The 23,662-nt window shown below is 43.7% G+C and overlaps 1 protein-coding gene across 1 annotated transcript in view; it reads left to right on the top strand.

The window, feature by feature from the left end:
- The first annotated feature begins 12,006 nt into the window (after positions 1–12,006).
- The window catches only part of LOC135107891 (homeobox protein Hox-B7-like), a 68,053-nt gene continuing 56,397 nt past the window's right edge, over positions 12,007–23,662 (top strand). The window contains exon 1 of the mRNA XM_064018258.1: positions 12,007–12,291. The gene's annotated coding sequence lies outside the window, so the exon portion shown is untranslated. The remainder of the gene's footprint in view (positions 12,292–23,662) is intronic.

Below are 23,662 nucleotides of genomic sequence, written 5' to 3'. Positions count from 1 at the left end.
GAGATGATTTTCAAAGGACAGCCGATTAATATTTTAGTTTTTAAGTATTAAAATATATATTTTTTTTCCTGTCGCCTACTGTCTTTTTTTTTCATTAAAGATGTTACTTTCCAGTTGAAATATTAAGCTGTAATTTATTTTGCTTTCAGAAATAAATTTATTTTTAGAAAAAAATATATAAACATATAAGTGCAGTCATAGAAAAAAAAAAATATCGCACACGCCTACTCAGTCAATAAAGACAATGATAATTTCATATTGTATTAATACTTTGAACTGGATAACATCACGACGCGCTGTTAGACTTGTGGACAAAAACAAATAGAGATGCTGACGGCAATCAAAAACCGCAGGCACCTCCCCAAGACTGCTGCCTCTCACAGGTATCAGGGCCAGTCTTGGAGACACACCTGTAAGCATTATGCTGCCTTGGCCAGCACACAGCATGCAGCTGCTCTTTAAGGCCGCGCGAGAAGCAAAATATTAAAGGCTAAAGAGACCGCCGCCACCGCCGCTCTCTCTCCCGACATCGCGTGTTAAAGGTGAAGCAGCACTTCCCGCGGCTGCCTCACTTTAAGCAGTTTAGCAGTTCCTCGTGTGTCAGGCGAGGCATGGGTGTCACCGCAGACCAACACTAATTAAAAACTTCCATAACAAGCATAAAGAATCAAACATAAGAAATAGTAATCTGAAAACAACTAAAAGAATACAGTCTGGCGGCGTATTTTTGCTTTGTTTACATCAACTTGTCCTGTGATTGGTGGCTATCGCGCGGTGATGGCGTCGCGGGGCCGTAAATCCGCCAATCAGAGTCGACCCTCTCGTGAGCCCCGCCCATAATTTTTGCTGCTGAACCAATGAGCGGCAGCGCTCATCTATTCCAGTTGCTATTCAAATTATACCACTACATGCTTAAATAAGAAATGCAGTTGTTGCTTTTGCTGAAAACAATACCAGACCGCACAGGTTAATGCCCTTGGAAGAATGCAGGGAAGGGACGCGGCGACTGACGGACGATGGACGGGCGGGAAAATGGAGTCCTTTCTCTCCTCACTTTTTACTTATTTCTCCCCTTCTGCAGCATAAACAGCCCTCGATACCATGCCTTGAAATACCCGCCGAGCAGCACAGACCGCTGACAAATAAATAAATAAAAAGAGCACTGGAAGAGACCGCAGTTGTCGCTCAGGGGAACTGTAACTGTTGCCAAGGTCATATTTCTTCCTTGCGCCGCTCTACCTTCTCATCCTTACAAAACTACTATTATTACTCGCCTATTTCCAGCCTTTATAGAAGAAATGTGGCTCTAGCTCTTCATATAAGGCGATAGAAGACAGTAATCGATGTATCCCCACTTATTCAATATCCGCCATCCTGCCGCCATCAGAGAGAATGGTCCACTTGGGGCTGTTTTTACACTTATGCATGCTTTAAAAGGTCCATTAATGGCAGAAAAGTAGGGCAGCAAAGCAAAAAATAAGAGACAATAGCAAGAAACTCGATAAAGAAAGTGAAAGGTATAGAAAAGAGGCCCGGAGTAAATCTAGTGCATCAAAGAAAACGGATGTCCTAGCGCCTCTCTTTTATTTATTGGGGGACTTTTATTGTTAGGGGAGTTATGGGCTTCCACGCTGCGGCCACTTTGTTTCTTCACTTTTACCCAACTTTTCGCTTTAAAGGGATGTGCTTTGTCACCACTTGGTAGTTTTGCCTTCGTGTCATGTTTTAAGCCGATGCTCAGCTGATATAGGCGCGTATAAAGAGAAGAGGAAGACTATTTTTGGTGGTATTGTCGTGCACATAAATAATGTTTGCTTCATAAAAACCTTTCCATCGTTTGCGTTTTCATGTTTTGCTGATATAATACTTGTATCCTCTTGAATTTTAAGGATTATTGGTAAGGACTTAGATTGATAGGAGTAATTACCTTTTGGTGTGGGACGCCAAATGATTATAAACTAAAACACTTTTGTTTCTTTTCATTAGTACATTGATTTCCCTGTATAAATGTCATAGCTTCCTTTTTAGTTATATGTCTCTTTTAAGTTTTATTAAAATTTGTTTATATATTTTGATCGCAACAATTTATCATGAATAATAATAAATGTATATATTTTGTTTAATGTTCCTTGTGCATCACATGTTCACTTACTGTTGTGCAGTCATGCGGTCTTAGAAAGGACTTGTTAAATCAGTGCACGCGTACACGTATTGTGCACGTCGTTGGTTTCCCATATAAATTTCATCGTGGTGGCGAGGTGAGCGGCGGGTGGCGGGGCGCTGGTGTGCATCCCCCTTGCGATGTGTTGTACCGGCTGGCGGTCGCGACAGCTAAATGTTGGGCATTTTTACTATTTTGATTATATATATATATATATATATATATATATATATATATATATATATATATATATATATATATATATATATATATATATATATATATATATATATATATATATATATATATATATATATATATATATATATATATATATATATATATATATATATATATATACACATATATATTGTGAGGAGGTTTTGATGAAGATGAATACAAAAAAAACAAAGATTAATTACCTTGAATTAATTTTCAAGGTATAAGAAAACATCCTAACACACAAGTAAAGATTTTTTTTTTATTCTGATATCAGCGAAATTTCCATTAGTGAATTAAGTTATTAATAATTCAGTATTTCTTCTTGTATGCATGGATTTTTTTTTTTTTTTAATAAGTACATATGTATTTTTCAACTCATCATATTGTGCTACTTTGGCGCAGAAATAAGGAATGACAGAAAATAATAGAGCCTCGTGAGGAACATTTTCACAGCGAGGAAGTATAACGAATAGCGGACATCACCGGGGGAAGGACGCAGATGTTTCACGGAGATGAGGTGTCCAGTGCGTCCTCCCCTGTGACCCTCGTGCCCGGCCACTCAGTGCCACACACCTGCCTACCAGTGTGACGCCGCTGGAGGGCAGACGTGCGCCGCTGAACTGACGGCACCGTGAGCTACGAGCAAGGAAAAAACAAACAGCACCAGTGTGTCTTAGTGTCTGCCTCGCCCTTACTGTGTGTACCTTGAATGGAAAAAAGTGATAATCCAGAGTAGTGCCTTAGGTTTGTGCCCCTCCTGACTAAGTGCCTGTCTTACTTAGTGGCCTAGTGAGTTATTGTGGTGTCTAAGCATCCTGCCTACCAGCCACCTTCACGGCTAACAATCCCACCATTCCTAAGTGACATTGAAGTGCTACTTCGTACTGAGCGACCCAGCGTCCAAGTGTCTTTCATTTGTATAGATTTTTTTTTCTTTTTTTTTATGTGTGAGTAGCTACTGTACACCTCTGTGAGCTTTTCTACTGAACTCTTAAGTGCCTTGTCGTCTGTGGCGCCTGAAAATTATAACTACCGTATCAACCGCCCTATGTTGTGCAGCTGCTACAACAAACACAGTATTGGACTCCATGAATGATTAACAGCTCCCACTCCAAAGAATAGGAGTAAAAGAAGTCTCCGAAAATATCTAGCATACGCCAAGTACAAGGATTTCCGTCCCCCAGCGAGGAAGAAATATTACCAACAACGTGAAAAATTTCTGTGGCTTGCAGAGCATCGCTGATTAAGTCCTCGGGCTCAAAGGAGGCAAGCGTTTGCAGTGAGTGTTTTGAAAATGTTTGTCTCTTCTGATGTATATCTTGTCTGTATCATTTATTTATTCATTAAACATGGTCATTCACTTAGCAGAGTATGGATGTAATTGTCTAAAATGAAAAGGTAATTAATTTAAGTTTACACTTATATAGGGTAATGCCCTGAGTAGTGAAGGTAAGGATGTAGATCACAAATAGTTTGTATTTATTGAAAGAAATTATTCAGATATTTGCATCTCTGTCTAAGCGGTCCATTATTTGGTCATTCATGCAATTTTCTGATTAGTGACATTTCTCTGTGTTGGATTGTTTTAATACAGCACTAAACTTTACAATCACATCAGATTACACATGAAATGCATATCTAACCTATTCGTACGTCACTGAAAATTTAAAATCTAAACCACAACCCAAGAAAATTTGCATTGAAACAAAAAACATTTTCGAAAATAACATGGTAAACGATTTATTACTTATTTTATTTTTATTTTTTTTTAATAAGCAAAGTAAGCAAGGTAACATGGTGGCTGAAGAATTGTGTATAGTCACACAATGTTGGCCGTGAGCCGCGCCGCGTCATGCCAGACAGCTGCACACATGCCTCACCCTCCACTATCTGAAGCACATTATTATAGGTCAGCGAGGTGCCCGCCGGTGCCCACACTGACTTTTTTTAGGCACTCCGGCACTAAGCATCCCTTCATAACTATTCTAGTGTCCCAAAAAGTATTGAATGCCTTGATTTTCCCTTACATGGTATATTTTAGTTCACAAGCCCTTAAGGTAATTGAGATAAATGAGCAGTATTCGTAAACATATACATACTTCATATAGTATTCGCTGGCTCATCAAAATGTTCTAAAAACATCACAACACGGGCATTAATCTTCGCCCAATTATCAGGTGATGTCTGCTGCTCCGGGTCACGGGTGCAGACTAAACATTCTTTTTGTATGACTTTTTCTCCTCTTCTTCATGCGATAGTGATGAGGCATAAGATTCCCAGTCACGTGCAGCATCCATAACAGTGCAGACGTCAACAACCTGTAGCTACTCTCCCGCACCTTCCTCACCTCCTCTCACCTTTATGCTCACACATGCACAACACCACAGCTATTCCTCAGAAACAGTAACGCGCATGTGCATATACGAGGCAGTGCAGTGTTGTATTTTTATTCCTATTATAAAAATATAATCCATTAATATTTAACAATCAGGGTTTTTCATAAATTGTTGCGTATTTTCATCCGCAAGCATCCCTTGAAATTTTGTTTTGTAGCTCACCAGCCTACCCGATTTTATTTGCAGACAATATTTTATTAGAAGATTACTCGTTCTTTAAAACAACGTGAACTGAAATAGAATTCATGTTTTGTGACGAACGTGGCGAGGGTGCAGGGTGGGGGCGCGGAGCCTTGGTGGTCATTTTCAGTAATTGGAGAGAAGCGAAAAATGTTCTAATTGGGTGTCGGAGAGGAACGCTACACCAACCCCGACACTGAACCCCGTGTTGGTGGACCGGACTGACCCTTTCTCCCTCGCCTTCTCCCTCTCCCTCTCTATCTCCCTCTCTTTTTTCCCTCCCTCTCTTCCATCCATCTCCGTTGTCTCTCTTCCCTTCACACACCTCACGCCCCGCTCTTTATCTCCTCTTTTCGCCTTCTGTCACAGGAAATAACAATTATCTATCTATATTTACTTCCTTTTTCTCATCGTTATGTTATTGCTTTTATCCTTTACTCTCTTAATTATTTTCCTCATCTTTATGGGGCTCACGTTTCACCACACTCTTACACTCCCTATTTGGCATCGAGTGCTTGAGGTCTGTATCGCTTCACTCCTGGCTGCTCATAAGTACCCGCGGGGATACCAAAAGTCGCTGAAAAAAAAACATATGATTTGGTGTAAGTATTGCCTCACGTGTCAAGAGCCTCCTTTCAAAACTACAGCAACCTTCCTTCGATATTACGTAATTTATGACATCGCGTAAACGTTCAATTTTATCCATTATGTTTTAATGACCGCCTTGATCTTCACGATAAAGAGGAACGTATTTTTTTGTAATTATACATAAGTGGAAAATAACAGCTAATAACGTCCTGCATTTATACACGAACAGCTTTATAATTGTTTTGCTGCTGGAGGAGGAACGGACCGGAAGAGATACGAGAAGGAGGAGGAGGGACGGGGGAGGGGGGAGGAGAGGAGAAGGTGACGGCGTGCGGGAAGTGGCTGGGCAGGAAGAGCTCTAAGGTCCCTCTTGAGTTTGTGGTGGTCGGGAACCGCTATTTATGGAGGGGTAGGCAGAGGGGAGGTGGCGAAGGGAAGGGTTAAGGGGGAGTGAAGGAGAGGCGGGGAATGAGAAGTGCTTGTGAGGAGGTAGGAGTAAGGGGGATAGGGAGTGAGAGAGAGGAGAGGGACCAGAGGCAAGTAAGTGGTGGAGGTCACGTGTGCTTATGTGGTTGTGGTGAGAGAGAGAGAGAGAGAGAGAGAGAGAGAGAGAGAGAGAGAGAGAGAGAGAGAGAGAGAGAGAGAGAGAGAGAGAGAGAGAGAGTCTGAAAGTGATCCAACGAAGGGTAGCTGATCCTGGCTCCCCACCACTCGACTAGTTTACATGAAGATTAATTACTTCACGAAACAGGATAGTCTTCATACTTATACTCAAAAAAAAAAAAAAAAAAAAAGTAAAAAGAAATAGTAACATGTTTATTTATCTTTACGTATTCATGTTTCCATCTGTATTTTTTTTTTCGCCTTCTCTCTCTCTCTCTCTCTCTCTCTCTCTCTCTCTCTCTCTCTCTCTCTCTCTCTCTCTCTCTCTCTCTCTCTCTCTCTCTCTCTCTCTCTCTCTCTCTCTCTCTCGTCTATCCATCATGCCGCCTAGTCTACTCGTTGGTTAATTATCCGCGCCGATAAAGCGCTAATGTTTTGCTGCTCGTTGTGGATAGTTGTAAGTGAAAAATGACAGGTCTTAAAAAAAAAATTCTCGAAGAGCTATTTTTTTCTTATTATTATTTTTTTACCGGTCAGTTTCTTCCCCTTCATTGTTTATTTTACTTTAATCTCTTTTCTCGTATTTATTTTTGTCCTTCTTCACGGTTACTTTGGCTGGTTTATTCTATTTTTCCCCTTGTTTTTTCTTCTCTTCTCTCTTCTTTCTCAGTCTTGCATCATTCTTCCTTGTTTACTCACTTCCGCGATGAAGAAAGACTTTCCTAACAAACTACAAGACCAGAGAGAAGGAAGAGAGAAAATCAAGGAGATAGCAGTTGCGGGAGTGAGGGACAGCAGTGGTAGGTTGAGCTGAAGGAAGAAACGTGAGGGAAGGAAGAGAAAAAAAAGTCCATGGCAGGTCCTCTTCAGCCATCTGCGTCCTGGTCCGTCGGGGTTACCATTCCCTGGTGCCATCGGTGCGCCGACCCACAAAGACAGTCGCAAGATTTATGGTGCAGCTTCGGATTCCTTCTCGACTCGGGCACCGACAGAAAATAATGGCTTGGCTTCATCTGGGCATTACTAGTCGGTTACAGGGTCAGAGATACCCCTCAGGGCCTAGGGAAGAGGGGTATAGATTTTAGGGAGGGAGGTGTGGTAGGGGGCGTGTGGGGTGAGGGAGGGCAGCTAAGGGTGCGGTGAGTGGTAGGGGGAGAGAAAGGGGGGAGCAGTAACTCAGTTTAGTGATGGGAGGAGGAGCCACACGGTGAAGTGAAGGAAAGGGAGAAGGGAGAGAAGAGATAGTTCTAAGTAGACGCGATGGAGAGGAAACAGTGGGATCAAGAAAACAAGTACTGAGAGTAAAGTTAATTAAGTTGGACAGCTGGGTCGTACCAGGACACAAAATAATTATACTAATATGAACAGAAACACAACCGAGCAGAGAAAATTCCGTACTATTAATAATATGCAATAGAATGTACACATCTCTTATCGAATTAATTTAACTCACTTTCCTCATACACTCATACACACACACACACAAAAAATAATAATAATAATAATCAGAGGCCCAACTCAGACAATAAAAAGTCAAATTAATAATGGTACATGTGGAGGGTGTAGTCGCGGCAGGGAAAAAAGGAACATTTTTAAAGCGAGCTAAGTGGTTCGGGAGGCAGGGACAAGGCTAATTTTCGAGAGGGTTTAGTGGTGTTGTCGAAACTGATTTTGGATAAGGCGGCGTCTCGGAGGGTCTGAGGGACAAGCTCGGTTGCGCGGGAGATTATGGGAAATTGGCTGCTTACGTCGGGTGGCGTGTGGAGATTTATTAGTTAGAGAGGAGAGTAGTGTTACGAAAGTGGCGGGAGGAGGAGGAGGAGGAGGAGGAGGAGGAGGAGAGCGAGGGAGTGGGTGGGCGGGTTGGCGGGGCAGGGAGATGGAGAGCAGAGCAGAGAAGAGAAGAGAAGAATGGCTCCAGTGAAGGACTCGAGTTGTAGGAGTACGCAAGACTAAGTGAAGAAGCATGTCAGGGCGAGGGAGCAGGAGCAGTGTGTTTGGCAGACCGTTTGAGGATGTGTTTAGAGGGCGTGGCGGCGAGGCGTCCTGCAGTATGGACAAACCCTCACCCATGGAGACGTCGGAGGTGAGATGTTGTTACAAAGCAAACACAAGCACCGGGAAATGTACAGAAATGATGGGAGGATTATCAGAACACAGTAAAGATAAGTGGAGCTGATATAATGCAATAAGTGAGGTCTTCTAAATAATGTTCCCCTCTAAAAAAAAAAAAAAAAAAAATCTAAAAATACATGTTAAAAATAAACCTCTTTACGGTGCAGTCGAAATTACTGAAACTTTAAACATATGCATTTTAATCTAACAAGATCTAAGGCTTATTTCTCACTGTTTCGTGGAATTGGTGCTGATATGTGGGCTTTGCAGCAAGAGAGAATAAAGTATAATTATTAATGTACCACTGATCCTATGCCATCACTGCGTTATCACAGATGACCTGCTACACATCCCACCAAACATTCTCATAGTTTACAGGGACGCTTTGAAATATTTATTTCTCACTCATTCAGTTCTGCAATGGTTACTCAACTACTTGTAAGTGCGGAAGACGTGGTCAGTGCCCTTATATTAGGCAGGAAGGGAGAGAGGAAGGCTTGGCGGCGTTCACCGTGATGCAGCAGGTGGTAGTCATATAAATCAGGAAGAGGCAAGACACGTATGATATCGCATAGGCGGAAGGTGGCGGTTGCTGAGACACTGATTACAGTTGACGGCCCACTGGGAGACGCCACCTGAGCCCCAGCGGAGGGAAATAGAGTAAGAAGGTCCTGTCTTGGGTATGGGTTACACCGGAGAGGCAAGAGGAAAGTTGGCAAATGGAAATAAAAAGGTAGCCAGATTGGAAACGGTGATCATTTTAATGGTGACACAAGGACAGGGGATTAGTAGTATATGTGTTTCTGGATGTAATGAAGCTAAAAGATGTGGTTATCGTTGGGTAAGGGTGTTTTTAGTCAGTCGTTATGGTGGCAGTGGCGGCGGGGCTGGAGGCGACGTGGCGGTTGTGGTGTGGGCCTAAGGGATGACGTGAGCGGCAACTGAGATGAATCTTGTCAGAGCTGGTTGGAGACGGCGTGACGAAGGCGGTGGTGGTGATGAATGGCTCAGGGTAAACACGGAACACACACACACTATCCGGAAAATATTCTTAATTGGGCGCCTTAAAGAAACACAGTAATGAAGAGCAAATACTTTTCAGTAAACATCACGAGCAAAATTAATATTCGCATTTCTCTTACGAACCTTTATTGACGCTGAAGCCAAAAACCCTTAAGTACAGTACCTCCCCTCTTCCCCTTTTCCTCCATTCACGTTCTTCCTTTTCATCCACAGATCATCCTTTCCCTTCCCATCTGCAGAATTCGCTTTGCTCCTCCCCTTCCTCTTCTGTCCTGGCGGCTCTTCTTCCTCCTCCCATTCTCAACCCCGAGGAACATAACGAGCTGCGGGTTTCGGTGAGAAGTTGTGACAGTGATTAGTCAAAACGGCCCTCAAGGGGGACGGCACGCACGCAGGCGAGGCGGCCCCAGGGGTCTGCTGGCGGCCACGTGTTCCGCGGAGGCCGTCGAGGCTTAATGAGAGTTTAACAAGGATTTTCATAACACGGGAAGGGTTTGTGTCGTGTTTCTGGGCAGGGAAAGATTGAGGTTAACATGGCTAGAGATGTTGCTTAAATTTTACATCTCTTATATTGTTTTTAATTAGAGCTTGATGCCTTGTTTGTTTTTCCTCTTGTTGTGTGGACTGATTTTGATGTTAGTATACAGTAGAATAATAAGATAGATTCCTGTCTTAATTGTCACCTTTGAAATTCAACATGGAAGCGAATGAATGTGCGAGTAGACACGTGGAGCCTGGGTAAATTTTTTTTATTTTTTTTATTATTACGGACACAGTGAAGGAAAGCAGTGCATTACCCCCGCATAGTTAGACCATACAGGAAGTGCAACACAAACACACACACACACACACACACGCAGAGAGAGAGAGAGAGAGAGAGAGAGAGAGAGAGAGAGAGAGAGAGAGAGAGAGAGAGAGAGAGAGAGAGAGAGCATTAATCATCATTTTTTTTTCCTTTCACCTGACAACCTTCACATCAGGCACCTCTTCAATTGACACCTCATAAGCCTCTCCCTTCTTCACCTCCCTGGCATCTATCATCCCCTCATCATCAAGGGAGGAGGAGGGAGGGGGAGAGGGGGAGGAGAACAACCACTTACTCGTTTATTTCATCCCACACACTTCCCTAACTCTCTCTTTCACTCCTCCCCCTGCTCTTCTTCCTCCTCCTCCTCCTCCTCCTCCTCCTCCTCCTCCTCCTCCTCCTCCTCTTCCCTGGTTGCACGGCTCAGGCCTGATTGATGGTCCTGCCAGAACCTCTCTCGCCCTGGTCTATGCATGAGTGTGTCTCGACGAGGATATCCGCTTCTGTGGTACTGGCGAGTGACGACGCAGATCCCTTGAGTGTTATTATGTGCGAGCGAGATTTAGGTGTGTTGCCGTGTGATATGTGGGGATTTTTGTGCCGTGTGTGTGTGTGTGTGTGTGTGTGTGTGTGTGTGTGTGTGTAAAGCCTGTTACTGGAAGAAAGGCGAGTATAAAGAAGAGTCTGTCTCAAAAAAATAAAAAACACCGATCATATGTTATTTGGTAAAATATTCCGCTCTTGCTCCTTGGCATTCACTGAATTTACTTTTGCAGTCAAATAAATCCTTCGAAGCTGTCCTTCTTCCCTTTCTCTTGTGCCACGGAGCGAAGCAACTCGGCAAAAGGGAAAGGGGAAGAAAACTACTAACCATTATCCTTTGCCGCTTCCGCTCCTCCTCTCATTTTCAGCATCTAGCGGCGCCTCGTTGCGGGCTTCAGACGGGAATACGAAAGCGCTTCTATTAAAACTGGAGCGAAAACTCAGTAGGTAAACATCACCTCTTCATGGTTTATCAGGAGGGCGTGGAGGCAAAAAACACGGCGTTCCCTGAGTTTAGTGTCCATAGCTCACCGTGATGACCGTGTTTAGCGGGTCTAGCATGCATTTAATCTCTCTTGCCGGGGGAAAGAGGACAGGTGGTGCGATAAGTGTCTACTGGAGGAAGGAAAAGAGGTTCCAAAAGTCTTTATCGTGGCGGAGGGACGAGAAACGAGGCAACGACACTTAACACTTCAAGTTACTGAGCGCTCTTCTCCAGCCCTCCACCTCCTGCCTCTTTTCTTCCCTTGCTTTTCTCTCCCCTTCTTCCTCTGGCCCTTATGTTCTTTTCTTCTCTTTCGATTGTTCTCTAACTATTCTCCTGCTCCTTCTTTATCCTTTATACTAAATCCCCCTTCTATTCCTTCTGCAGCTCCTCATCCTTCTCTCCCTCCTTATTTTTTTTGGGTGCATCCTCTCTCTTCTTCTCTCTCATAACTTACTGATGGTTCGAGGGCTTGACCACGTAATCATGTAGTAATGTATATCCCTTCGAAAAGAAGAGTCACTCAGTTTGGTGAAGATTCATGTAGTAAATGAATTAAAAACGAGAAAAGGAAACAGGGACCCTCCCACTCGTTAATCTTTTACCTCGTAATGTTATTTCCCCGTGTGTTTCGTTTCCGTGATTACAGTAATATTTCCCGTTTATCTCCTTATTATATTATCAAGTATTTAAGTTTTTTTTTTTTTCTTTTTTATTGTCCTTCATGACACGCTATGTATCTTAATATATTAACGTACTGGCAACTTAGCAGGGCATTGCTCAACTAACAGTAAGCGACGTCGCCAGCCAATGAGGAAGATGGATTGATAAATGATGACATAATGATACACCAATCAGAAGTCGTAGCTCATGCTAGCTAGCTCGGACACCCCACTCTGTCCTCGCCACCAGGTGGTACGGCCACGTCTCCCGTTCTCGAGGGTTTTGATATAAATTCGTTGATCTTGTGTGTTGTGCGACGCTCTACACACCGTGGGAGAGGTCATAGGGTTCCATATGTGTCATAGACGTGGTGGGAGAAGTTGGCTGTGACATAAGACGAGCATGGGGCGTGGAAGATGGTGCTCTCTTCCTCCCCACACCAGCCAACTCGGTCTGGCTTCCTTCCGCCCTCCCTCTGGCGGCTCGCTGGACTGCTCGCCGAGAGTAGGTGAGTAAGTGACTCGGTATTGAGTAACTTGGAAATGTTGCAATGATTCACTATCACATCTTTATTCATTTATGAATTATTATGTTCGAGGTGTTGTTTATGTCTCCGATGCGTGCACGAGTATGTGGATGAGTGTCATGGGTAGGAGGTGACAAGGAAGAATAGAACAACAATACGTGCCAGCATGAGCTGCCTTCACAAACCTGTTTGGGTGGTGGTCAGTGGGCAAGGTCACGGATACAGGATTGAACCTTGAAGGTAATGTCATAATTGTTATCTGCGCGTTGGAGGATAGGGTGAATATTAATGAAGGAGATAATTCGATGGAATCATATTCAGATTAGGTTTTTAGTTATTTTGTGCTGAATATTTATTAATGGTATTTCCTTGAATTGCATTTTAAGGGAGAAAGTTTTGATCACAATGTTAAAATGCTGTGGATGTCTAACAACTTATTGAACACTTCTTGTCTTCATGACGACACATGTTCACTGTAGGTAAAGTACTGGTAAACAGATGAGTTCCTCATGGCTCTCACTTCCTCGACCTGTCATGCCACTTTCCCTTTCGTGCGTTCCTTGGGGTCCGGTTCCCTTCCCGTCCCCTTCCCGCGTGAGCTGCCCGAGTGATTCACGGGGTTCGCCTGAGACTCGAAGCACTTCCTGCCTTGTATTTCACATGTATTCTCTTCCTCTTCATCCCTCTCCGCCTCTCCCCCTTCTCCTCATCCCTCTCCGCTTCCCCCACCACCACCTCCTCCTCCTCCTCCTCCTCCTCCTCCTCCTCCTCCTCCTCCTCCTCCTCCTCCTCCTTCACCACTACCACCACCATATATATCACCTGTCCGCACCTGTCCTTGATCACTAGTGATATCTTCCCCACAACATTGTTTCTCCTTCCCTTTCTGGTTCGCCGCAGATAGGCATGATCGTAATATCCGCTGTACTTTGTAACACTTGCTCCTTCCCTCCCTTGAAGCTCCTAGGGTTCACTACCTCACTCTCCCTACACTCCATCCCCTACATGAGTGATCTAAAGGTCTAGCGCTGTCCTCCCCTTCCCTCCCAGTTCTCCCACATCAGTGATCCCTTCCCTTCTCTTTTCCACCGCCGCACCTGGTGGACCTCCCTTTTTGACTGACACCTACGCGTCGTCTAGGCACCTGCGCTAATTTTTCCGGCATTGATCGCTGCGTACTGCACATCAGCCCTTATTTCCCTGGTCCTTACGGGTCGTTTTCCGGTGTAAAGGTTGAGGGTTGCGCCGTTTGGTGCTGTCGACAATTTTGTGGGAGACGATGTGGAGGATCATATTGTATTTTTTTCATACCTCCAATGATTTATGGCGAGAGGAAGGTTGGCTGGGAGTGCCGTATCGAGTGTGGAGAACAATTGTCTCAGTTTCCTTTACGACCTCGCGCGGAGCTTACGTCCAGAGTTTTTAGTTGCGGATAGTGAATGATAATCACGTAGGTGCACGCGAAAGGAACGTATCATTCCGTGTCAGGCACCTTGTATGGGGAGGAGACACGAATGGGTCGAGGCGTTTGTCCCCCTTCTCAACGGGACACATGACGGAGGAGGCGCGGGATGGTGTGCGGGGGAGGCCCTCACCAGTTGAACGCTGGTGATCGATCACCCGGCAAGGCTGGCGGACCCCCACGTGGCGGCCGGCAGAAAACGAGTGTGTGAGGTGCCAGTGGTAGAGGAGTTGAGGCTTCCGACCCGCAGCCCCCACTTGTGTCCCCTCCTCCTCCTCCTCCTCCTCCTCCTCCTCCTCATCATCATCATCATCATCATCATCATCATCATCATCATCATCATCATCATCATCATCATCACAATACTGATGATTCTTTGCTGAACTAGCAAAAAAAAATGAATAAATAAATAAATAAAAAAGAGCCGCCCTCACAGCCAGGAAGTGTTTACGACCCATGTGTTTTTTTTTTTTCTGTGTACATCACTGCGATGTTTGGTGTGGACGCTGCTGTTCTGGTAATGCCGGTGTGTGTGAGGTGGTGATGAATGGAGGGATTCTGTCATCCCTGGTCATCAGGTGTGATCGTACGTGCACTGCATTGCTTTAGGTAAGTCTGGCCGTGACAGTCCCCACACATGACAGGTAGACTTTGTGACCAGCGACGTGAGGCTTAAACTTGAGGGAATAAGAAACCTTTGTGTCGACGCAGTGAGGTGTGCGAGGTGTGCACTGTTTGTCATTAGCCTGAGAAAGTATTCATGTATTTTCAGTAATGGAAAATACACTGGGAAAGGAAAGTATTCAGGAGGAGATGCTACCCGTTCTGCAATCACGGATGTTGAGATTGTTCCCTTGCTGGTTTGTCTGGCGGTATAACGGTCGTGGCCCTGTTCACTCACTTCACGGTGATATGTAATTATTTTTGTATTGCACTATTAAATACATCACCCAAGCAATTCACTTTAAAGGTACCGTGATCTGATACAATTTGTGAATAACTGCGGACATACGAAAATATGAATAAATTTGTTGATAGTCTGGCAAGTAATTTCACAAAAAAAAAAACTACATCGCGAGATTAAACATTAAACTGCACATTTACGAACACGCATCAACGATTCCACAACGAACTAACAATTAGGTAAATCAGAGCATCGTTGCCAGAAAAATAAATATGGAACACATGGTTAAACTATTCCGAGCTGCAGTGTAAACTCACGTGATCAGTCGCCTCTTGCACCGCGGCGGCACCGACTCGTGTGACACAACGAGGCCTGAGTATCTTCGAAGGTCACGTGGCAGGGTAAGGGGGCGGACAGGTATCATTAACCCTTCACAGTACTAATCAGGTCCCCATAAACATACAGCCCTTCCTTTCTTCGCACTCCCCTAGTCTTGGCCCACATCCTCACCCCCTTACCCCCGCCAGGACGAGAGGGAAAGCAAGATGACGCGGAGTAATGAGCACCACCACCAGTATATCTTGGTGACGATACCATTGACGTGACCAAGATAGCATAATGGAGATGGCACAAAAAGTATCATGTCACCTTACCTGTGCTAGGTGTGTCATCCTGAAGAGGGAATGGGAAGATGCTGTCAGGTAAAATCAGTCCTTCGTCAGCAGGACCTTAGTGGACACTGAGATGCCCACTGTCTTACCCTCTCTCCTGGGACGTATTGCTGGCGTCTTTTACCACATAAGGGTGTTCCTCTCACTCTCTCCTCTCCCACAAACTCACTTTTATAGCCCTTTTTTACAGCTTGGCTTGACTAAAGGGTCTAGACTGGCGGTGGTGAGGGGTAAAGACGGTCAGCGAGGGACAGTTATCAGTCCACCGTGATAAAAGGAAGGATGCACCGTGGTGTCCTAGACGGGAGTGGAGAGAGGTGAGGGGTTGGAGGAGGAGAGACTGGGAACTGTGGCGCTCAGGTGGGGAGGTGTGGGAGGAGAGGTAAAGAGGTGGTGGTGGTGCTAAATTTGTCGCAGCTGCAATGTTGTGTTTTTCGTTGGCGTGTTCTCATTACTATTTTAATGTATACGATGGCGAGGTGGACGGACGCGACAAACATGGAGATTGAGATTACTTCCCTGCGCGTCTGCTGGTGCGGGATGCCTCCAATACCCATGTCATTTCGCCCCATCTTATCGCTCATTCCATCTGTACCTCTGTTCCGTGGCTTGTGTTTGTTTATTTGGAGTGCACGTGTGTTCGTTTCGTTTTTGTTGGTGGTGAAGTGACTAGTATTTCTTGCTTCTTGGTAATTCTGTTTTGTTGCATATATTTTTTGTTTCCTATTTATCTTTTCGTTTCCGTATCTCCTTTTTCTTCTTGTCTCTTACTTCTATTCATTTTCTTTGCTGCTCTTTTCCATCTCGTCTTCCTTCTTCCCGTCCTCCAATTCTTCATTCACATCCTCCTCGTTCTTCTTCCTCACCATTCATTTTCCTTCCTCACCATTTATTATCCTCCTCCTCCTTTCGTTATCCTTCTCTTTCTCTTCTCATTCCTCCTCCTTTATTATCCTTCTCCTCCTTCCTCTTCTTCCCATTCCTCCTCCTCCTCCTCCTCCTCCTCCTCCTCCATATGATAGTGGCCCGAGGCATTATGGTGGCGGTGGTTCAGCCATGCGACCACAAGTTGTAAAAAATATAAGCCAAGAACCATCGTAACCTTCATAACTTTCTCTTATTGTCCTTTCCTTTCTGAGTATTGTGATTTCATTTCCTTTCGTCCGCTTCCTTTTATGTACGTACGCATATTCTTTTCCCTTGTCATTTCCCTTATCATCTCTTCTTCCTGCCACGCTGCCTTCATTTGTTTGATATTCAAGAGTCTTGGGTGGCTCTTCCTGTTAATATGTTTGTATCAAGTCGAGAGATCTTATCGTGGAATTGGAGGTATTTCGGAATAATTTTATCCGATGTAGGGATCCGATGTACTTGTATGCTGGGATTAAAAGAGAGAGACAAACAGACAGATAAGCAGACAGACAGACATACAGCCAGACAGAGAAAACAGACACAGACAAAAAGAGAGACGGAGACAGACAAACAGGAACATATAGACAGAGATGGACAGACAGATAGACAGACAGGGAAAGGGAGAGGGAGAGTGTGTGTGCGTGTGTGTGCTTAATATTAATGTATATTAATGTATGCAGATGACAGGAAGTGAACCAATTGCTAATGCATTACTCTGTGTGTGTGTGTGTGTGTGTGTGTGTGTGTGTGTGTGTGTGTGTGAATGACTGCATGTACGTGTGCACTTGTTAAGGGGTTTACGAATGGGTGTGTGCGTGCGTGCGTGCGTTGCTAGGCCACAAGTTGCGTGCAGCAGGGTCCTATAATCGTAGTCCTGCCCTTCCTATTCATCAACAGGAAGTGATGCATAAAGCTATTTTAGGCGAGGAAAGAAAATAATCCATGGGAACATTAACAGATTTCTTTCTTTTTTTGCTTATATTCCTGTCACTGTTGTTTTTAATGTTTGTTATTGTTAATATTGTTGTTGTTATTATTATTATTATTATTATTATTATTATTATTATTATTATTATTATTATTATTATCATTATTATTATTATCATTATTATTATTATTATTATTATTATTATTATTATTATTATTATTATTATTATTATTATTATTATTATTTGATACTTTCATAGTTGTTTTATCACTGTTATTGTTGTAATTATTATTATTATTATTATTATTATTATTATTATTATTATTATTATTATTATTATTATTATTATTATCATTATTATTACTATTATTATTGCTTACATTTCTCTAATTGTAAACATTTGTTTGCTTACATTTTCATACTATATAATTTTACAACATAATGACAGAACATAAGGAGGAAAACAGGTGTGTGAGACAATTTTCTGCTTGCAGGTACGTGAGGTGTCACAGCTGCTTCCCATGCACGACAAAACGGTAACTTGCCAACACTTGTTTTCTAGAGGGAACACAAACCCGCATTAAGCTTATTCAAACAGGACAGGAACTACTCGCTTGTTTACTGTATGATGTTTGAAAGGACTGTGGTAGAAGATGCGAATAATTACAATACTTTCACTAGTAATTTATTCTGATGTTTATTTATACTTTTAAACTATGGAAGGAAAACGTGTACAGAAGTGAAGTAATCTTGCTTCCGTGTGTCTCGTTTTCGGAAGGTAATAGAGTTTTCAATCGGTCTTTGTCGGCGTGTTTATGTTATTACGTCTGATCTCTAGCGAAAATAATGCATTAAGCACTTCCTGCCGCCGCTGTTGCTCTTCCCCGCGCGGGAAGTGGCGCCTCTCACCGGATGTGTTATACGTACCTACAATAATATTTCTGCAAGTCACCGATACCGTTTGTTGCTCCGTTTTATTGCACTCTCTTTCCTCCTTTGCCTCCACACCTGCCATCCCTTCCTCCCTCCTCTCCCCCCTCCCTCACCCTCGTTGCCTCGTTACTCCTGACCAGTGCACGCTCCCGGCGCCGTGTGGTCTGAGCACAGCAGGACTGATGGGAATCCACGTCTTCTGATCACAACGTTGCCGCCTCATTAAATATAAGAACTCATGGAGAGTATCTTGAATATTTGACAACAACATTTACATAAATGTCTGTTTAAAACAAAATATAGTTCCCCACAGTGCCTGTCATGTACGCTAATACTACTCAGGGGAAAACATTTTATCTTGATTATATAACAAGATTCTTTTTACGATAAATGTTATATTCTATACTCCCTCACGATCTCCAGAATTCATTGTGGTTACATAGATTGTTATATCATGAGAACGTCGAGAATAGTATTAACAATACTTCCTTATAAGAAAATCATCAAAATGGTAGAATTTTCTTTCTCTTCAAGGTGTGATATATTTGGAACATATCTTGTTATGTAATTTTGTTGAATACTTATTATCTCGGTAACTGTGTAGTCACACTGTAAAAGGGGGAGGGGATAATGGTGTTGGTGTTATCACGTGAAGCATTACGAGTGGCGCTGCTGGGATGTTTTGTGGTTTGATGGTGGTGGTGGTGGTGCAGGTGATGGTGGTGCTGGTGATGATAGGGTTTCCAGTACTGCTGTATATCGCTAGAGTGTGTGTTATGGTGAGGTAGTTGTGATGGTAAGGTGTCATGTGGTGGTGGATAGTTCTGTAGTGGTAGTGGTGGTGCAGGGTTGGCGACAGCGGCAGTAGCAAGGACACTAGTAACAGTGGTCGTGGTGGATGTAGTGGTGTTCGGCAGTGTTCAGTTGATGCAGGATACCATTGGACACTTAAGTAAGGCACGGTATTCATATATGTTGACTTTTCCTCGTACATCTTCTTGTCATGAACGGCAATGGTGAAAAGTGAAATGCATGACTCTCTCTCTCTCTCTCTCTCTCTCTCTCTCTCTCTCTCTCTCTCTCTCTCTCTCTCTCTCTCTCTCTCTCTCTCTCTCGACATGATTCCCCACAATTCCTCTTATGAAAAAGGAATGCCCACTTCTTCCCTCCTTCCGAGCCTTATTATGAGTCATTGAGGCAGGGCGGGCACAGCAGGGGGCGGGGAGCGGAGGGCAGTAAGGGAGCCAGACGCGCAGGGGGAGATAGTAGGAAGCGGGAATCTGAGTACATATAATGCTAGTTATTATTCAATGTTGCTTCTTTCATGATGGTCGTAAAATGCACAGTAAATTGTCTATATTACATTGATTCGAGTATAAATTACCATCTTTGCTTTTTTTGCTGATGTACAGATGCTTAATGTGTTTTGTATAAAGCCAAAAAAAATATATATAAGATCACGGATAGAGATTTAAATTTTGTATGTTGAAAACCGTGAAAATGAGTCGATTTGTAATTCTGTATGAATGACATTGTTTACATTTTACGTTTTTTGATGTATAAAGATTATCATTGTGTAACCTTCATACTTGAGAGCCTTCGTGGTAACGCGCTCCGAGACGGAAATGTGAGAGCGAGGGGTTTCCGGGACTGGAAGAAAGGTGCTGAGGAGAAGTTGAGGGAATAGAAAAGGTTGGGGAGTTACCGAGAGCCTGCTACTCTAGGGGAGCACAATGGCCCTCAGGGGGGTTAGGACTTATGTGTAAAAGATTCTAAATAGAAATATTAGTTTCTTGAACACATATACATACATACCCGCTTCCATTCTTTTTTTCCTTGCGAGTTTTCTTCCAGTGTTACATGAAATATTGTTTTTATTGATATATTTGCATAGTACGTTTTCATTACCTATTTTTATCAGTACAAATTAGTTGCATTTCAATTATATCGTCTACTTTATTGTTGTGTTGAAAGACATAAATTATTTACCTCAGTCAGTCCTTTTCGCCAAATACTTTCAGCGATAGTGAAACAAGAATCACTTCCCTTTCCAGCGTCCCTCCGCAAGTCCGTCAGAGGGAGAAGGGTCAGTTCCGAGGGAGGGAAGGAAGGAGGGAGAGGATAATGGTGATATCGCTTGATCGACGCAGTTATCGCCTCCAGCTGGGGGAGTGGCGGAAAGAGGGAATGCAGAGGAGGCAGGAAGGCAGGGAAGGGAAAGAAGGAAAGAGGGATAAAGAAAATGGGGAGGAAAATTTAAGAAATAGAGAAAGAATAGTGGAAAGAAATATAGAAGAAGAGGAATTTATAAGAAAACTGGAGAAAGTGCAGAAGGAATAGTAGCACACAGAAGTTAAAGAAGACAACCATTTTTCTTATAACACAACACTCTATAGCAAAGAAGTGCACCATATAAAAAAGTCTAGAAAAGAGGAAAAAAAAAAGAAAAACGTAAACGGGCTGTCCACTACCACGTATAATTTGACCATAACGTTGGGTCGTAAGATAAGGCGGCAGGAGGCGAGATAAGGGCCGTGTGAGACCGCTAGGCAGGGAGGGAGAAGGAAGGGAGAGGGAAAATATACCGGGACTGGCAGGGAGAAAACATAATATAAAGAAAACACTGGAAGATAAGGCAAAGGAGGAAGTGGGGGAGAGAGAGACAAAGACAGAGACAGACAGAGACAGAGAGAGACACAGAGGCAGAGAAACATAGAAAACGGAACCTGATTAGTACGTACACAGAAGGGCTTGTGACAAAAGGTGTGTTGGTCCCTTAGAGTGTTGGAGAGCAGGTTCGAGTTCCCGTTTTCATTGCCTTGTCGACCAGAGAGAATTTATAGCTGCCTCTCTCGCCCGTTTAAAGAATACATACACTTTTTTCCTCCTGGTGACGGTACGAGATAAAGAGATAGAGACAGATAGGCTAGGTAGGCAGACAGGTAGGTAGAGAAGCAAGAAGGTATAGAGAGAGAGAGAGAGAGAGAGAGAGAGAGAGAGAGAGATGGAGGGAGAGGGATGGAGGGGGAAGAGAGCAGGCAGACAGGCAGACAGGCAGGCAGGCAGGAGAGAAAGCATAGTGTCTTGAAATTTCAGGACGTTATGTCTCGCGGGTGAAGGGGCCGGTGATGGATTGTCTGCTAGCGGGGTTGAGTATGAAAGATTGTGTGTGTCGATTTTTACGGAACCTAAGTGGGAAGGGGATTGAGTTATTTACAGTTGAAGGCTGCCAATTCTCTCTCTCTCTCTCTCTCTCTCTCTCTCTCTCTCTCTCTCAAGGATAAAAGGAGGGGAAGAGCAGTGTTGCCTATTCATAGGCGATGACTAAACTCCGTAATAGCCCATATTTCCGGATACAGTAGCCAGAGAGAGAGAGAGAGAGAGAGAGAGAGAGAGAGAGAGAGAGTGAGTTACATAACATATGTAATACATTTAAGGTCAAAACACACACACACACACACACACACACACACACACACACACACACACACACACACACACACACACACACACACACACACACACACACACACAATATCTCCCTTCACTCCAGTTAGTGGCAACCGATCCCTGACCAGTCACAAAATGCGTCCCTCACTCACCCTCTCCACCCATCTCTCCTTTCCTGCCTCCCTCTCTCCCTTCTTCCTTCCCATTCTCTCTGCCTGTCCAGCCGTTCTCCCTCCCTCCCAATCCCCTTCCTTCCTCTCCTCCTTCCGTCTCTCTTCCCTTCACTCAGTCTGCCCAGCCTTACCTCCCTTTCTCCCTCACTCCCGCCCACAGCCCTTCCCACTCTCCCTCCCACTCTCTTTCTCTCCCTCTCTCCTCCCCTCCTCCCCTTTCTCCCTCAGTTCCGTAGACAGCTGACCGCGACCGCTGGGGAGGAAGGAGAGGGGTGGGGGAGAGGGAAAGGGCTGGGGTGGAGATGAGGGACGAGGAGCAAAATGGGGAGTAAATAAAGCAAATGGAGGAAATATTAATGGGAAAGGAATAAGAGGAAAAAGAAAAATATATGCATGTAGAAATACTAAGGCATTATTATACACTGTTAGTTTTGTTATTAGGTGATTAGAGTTATTATTAAAAGTATCGAGAAGGCAAAGTGAATATGACAAGAGACAGTAAGAGGGTAGTTCAGATTGTTATACTTGAATTTTCGTGATAGATTGCAGATTCTCTCTCTCTCTCTCTCTCTCTCTCTCTCTCTCTCTCTCTCTCTCTCTCTCTCTCTCTCTCTCTCAGGAATGATGAGTCAGCTTATAATGCATGACAAGGCTGTTCACTCACTCTGGCTTCTATAAATAGTTCACAATCACTGCCGCCATTATCACAACCACCACCACTACCATCACCACCACCACTACTACCACCACCACCACTACCATCCCTCCCGCACCCTTCCCATCCTCCCTCTCGCTTCTCTCGCCGGCAGGAACGCGTCAAGCCTCACTCTTAATGCCAAGTACAGATTTATGGTTTCGTTGACTTGCATACGTAACTGATTAGGTGCAATTTCCTTTTAAGCAAGACGTCTTTGTTTTATTCATTCATTTATTTATTTACTTATTTATTTCTCATGGAGGTATTTTAGGTGGGGAATATTTGTGCGTTAAAAATCAGCTTTTTTTTTTTTTTTCTTCTTTTTACGGAATACATGTTTGATCAGTGCGGAAATGCTATCACGGTTATACTCGCTTATCTGTAATCGCTCATGATGCTCCAGCCCATTATCAAATCAGTAATGGTTCCCTTAACTCTGTCTCACCACCAAGTTCATTTTTTTCCAAGTCGGTATTTCCTTCAGGGGTGTGCGCCTCCCACTCTGGCGGGGAAAGGAAAGGGAAGGGGAGCTGGGAGCGTCCGAGAGCAATTTCATGGTGGGGAAGATCCCTTTAAGTCCCATGCGGCATGTGGGAAACTCGTCCAGAATGCCCTTGTTTTTTTTTTATTATTTTTATACAACAAACAGAGCATATACAGTTATAACCGTCTTCTTTTTTATTGAGTCTCCGTGAATAAATTACTACACTTTTTTTTTTTTTTAATCGTGTATTTTATATGCGAATAGCTACTCTTTTATATACGTATAACCGGAACTTCCTGCAGTATGGTAATTATGAAGAGAAGAGACTGATAGTAAGGTACAGAATGGAAAGGGACGGCGTGAGAAAGGCTGGGTAGAGACAAGGTAAGCAGGGCACAGGTGAGGGGGGGGTGAGGAGGTTAGTCTGGAACCATAATACACTTATGGTGTTGCCGCGACCTTGGGTGGGTACCAGGTATTTCCCGTGTGTGTGTGTGTGTGTGTGTGTGTGTGTAGGTGGGTGTTGGAGAGGAATTGCTGGAATAAGCCCTTTTATTTGTTTATTTTTTATCATTTAGTACCATATCGTTAATTCAATTAATGAATCGTACAGTCTAAATGGAAAAAAAATCAAATATGCGTGCGCACACACACACACACACACACACACACACACACACACACACACACACACACACACGCACACACACGCACACACACACACTTACGGTTAAATTTC

Source organism: Scylla paramamosain, chromosome 16 (assembly GCF_035594125.1).
Source record: "Scylla paramamosain isolate STU-SP2022 chromosome 16, ASM3559412v1, whole genome shotgun sequence".
Taxonomy (NCBI): domain Eukaryota; kingdom Metazoa; phylum Arthropoda; class Malacostraca; order Decapoda; family Portunidae; genus Scylla; species Scylla paramamosain.
The sequence above is the reverse complement of the archived record's forward strand: the minus strand, read 5'-3'. Positions and strand labels throughout refer to the sequence as shown.